General features: G+C 63.8%; 1 protein-coding gene across 1 annotated transcript in view; it reads right to left on the bottom strand.

The window, feature by feature from the left end:
- Positions 1–2,048: 2,048 nt before the first annotated feature.
- Positions 2,049–2,335, bottom strand: part of ARID3C (AT-rich interaction domain 3C) — a gene marked incomplete at its 5' end in the record, with an annotated part of 30,007 nt that continues 29,720 nt past the window's right edge. The window contains one exon of the mRNA XM_019518290.1: positions 2,049–2,299. The remainder of the gene's footprint in view (positions 2,300–2,335) is intronic.

Here is a 2,335-nt window from a genome sequence, read left to right as displayed (position 1 = left end):
GAAACTGTGTATGCGCGTGCAGAGGCACCCGCATGCGTGTGGAGAGGGGCCAGCGTGTGCGTGTGCATTCGCGCGTAAGCACGCGGAGGAGCCAGAGTGCACCAGAGGCTGGGCCGAGGGGCATCGGTCCGAGCTCAGCCGCAGCTGCTCTCCCCCGGCCTGCGTTTCCCCAGATCCGTGGGGGGAACAGGCATGAGCGGGCCGCCCCCACCCTCACGGCCCCCGAGAAGCAGGAGGGCATCATGGGTAAGGAGCACGGGCAAAGGGCATTGTGGGTAAGGGACACGAGCAGGGGGCATTGTGGGTAAGGAGTGAAAGCAGCGGGCACTGTGAGTAGGAGCGAGAGCAGGGGGCTTGTGGGTGGGAGGCGAGAGCAAGGCATTATGGGTAAGGAGCAGGGGCAGAGGGCATTGTGGGTAAGGGACACAAGCGGGGCACTGTGGGCAGCAGAGCAGGGTGCATTGTGGGTAAGGAATGAAAGCAGGGGGCTTGTGGGTGGAAAGCGAGAGTGAGGCATTATGGGTAAGGAGCGAGAGCAGGGGCCAAGCCCGGCAGACACAGGCGGCACAGGGCACGTCGGAGAAAAGCAGCATCTTTATTGCGCGAGCGCGCAGGAGCCCCCTAAGCCCCCATCCCGGGCTCGCAGACCCGCTCCCGGAGGAGGAAGGACCTAGCCCAGGAAAGGAGCAGAGGAGCAGCCTGCCCAGACAGCGCCTCCAACCAGCCTAGCAGCGGGCAGACGGACGCCCGGGCAGACGCAAGCAAGATCCTCAGCTGCTTCCTGCCCCTTCCTCCGTGGGCTGCGGCTTCGCCGCTTCTCCGATGCATCCGATCTTTGGTAGCGGCTGTCAATGGAGCTCCCCACCCCCTTCCCCGGCTCAGTCCAGTCCCCGGGCGAGTAGCACGGTGCCCTCGAAGTCCACGGCTTTGGCCCATGCCCCCCGCCAGGCAACGCGTGGCCAAGTCCAGCTGCCCCCAGACCCATCCTGGGAGGTTGCGGGGGGCTCCATCTGCTTCACGGGGCAAGGCCACAGGGGAGCAGGGTCCTCGTCCATCTTTGGTCGGCATCAGGGAGTATTTTAGCCTTTTCTCTGAACGTTCAGGAACATGCAGAGGGGATCGGGCCGGACAGCTCAGGGCATCGGAGCCGGCCCCACTGGGGACAACACCGGTGACGCAGACAGGAGCCAGCTCCCCACAGCCCCTGGCCTCTGCCCACCCAGGGGCTGGCACTGAGACCCGCTGCAGGATGAGGTAGACGTGAGGTCTGTGCTGCTCGGTCCCTTCTTTGGTACCTTGGGGATCTGCCCCCACAGCTGGGCCAAGCTAGGATGGCTGGGGGCTGGCACCCGGTTAGCGGGTACAGGTAGAGCCAGATGCCCCCCCGGGCGCCCACGGTGAGGTATTTGGCAATCTTGGCATCGGGGAGTGCAGTGAGGGGGGGGTATGCCCTGGGCTACAGCAGGAGTTCAGGGACCCTCCACTGCCCTTAGGACCTCCCCCCTGCATTCAACCCACTAGGCCCCGCCCCTTACACCCCCCAGGCTCCACCCCCTGCACAGCTCACTAGGCCTCACCCCTTGCATCCCCAGGCTCCACCCCCTGCACCAGTTCACTAGGCCCCACCCCCTTGCATTCAATCCACAAGGCCCTGCCCCTTAACCCCCAGGCGCTACCCCTTGCTCCATTCAGTAGGCCCCACCCTTCACCTCCCCCCAGGCTCCATCCCCCACATGCATTGAACCCACTAGGCCCCACCCCTCCCATAGGCTCCGCCCTCTACATACAACCCTCTAGACCCAGGCCAGTGTAGGCTCCACCCTCTACCAGACCCCACCCCTTCCCAGTCTCCAGCACCCACAGAGGGACCCCCGCCCCTTGGGGGGACGGGTGGAGGGAGAACAGCCAGGCCCAGCCCAGCGCACATCCCTCTCTTGCACGCATGACTCCGTCCCCTGCCTGCTGCCCTTCCTCTTCCTCTCACCCCAGCTCTGCCCTGGCTACATCCATGTTGGCTTCCTGGGGGTCATGGGGGGTTGGGGGTTATGGGGGCACCACATGAGTGCATGTGTGTACTGGGGGGATTGTGTGTGTGCACGGCTGTAGCAAGAGCGAGTGCATGCATGTGATGGAGGGCAGTGTGTGAGTTCACGCATGTAACAGGGATTGTGTGCATGCATGGACAGAACAGCAAGTGCGTGTGTGTGATGGGGGTGTTGTACAAGTGCTTGGATGTACTGGGGGGATATGACAGGAGCAAGTGCAACATGTACTGAGGGGGTATTGTGTGAGCGCACACCTGTCACATGGAAGGCATCACACATGCCTGGATGGT

The sequence above is a fragment of the Gavialis gangeticus genome, unplaced genomic scaffold (assembly GCF_001723915.1).
Source record: "Gavialis gangeticus isolate Ggan-Ray unplaced genomic scaffold, GavGan_comp1, whole genome shotgun sequence".
In the NCBI taxonomy this organism is placed as follows: domain Eukaryota; kingdom Metazoa; phylum Chordata; order Crocodylia; family Gavialidae; genus Gavialis; species Gavialis gangeticus.
The sequence above is the reverse complement of the archived record's forward strand: the minus strand, read 5'-3'. Positions and strand labels throughout refer to the sequence as shown.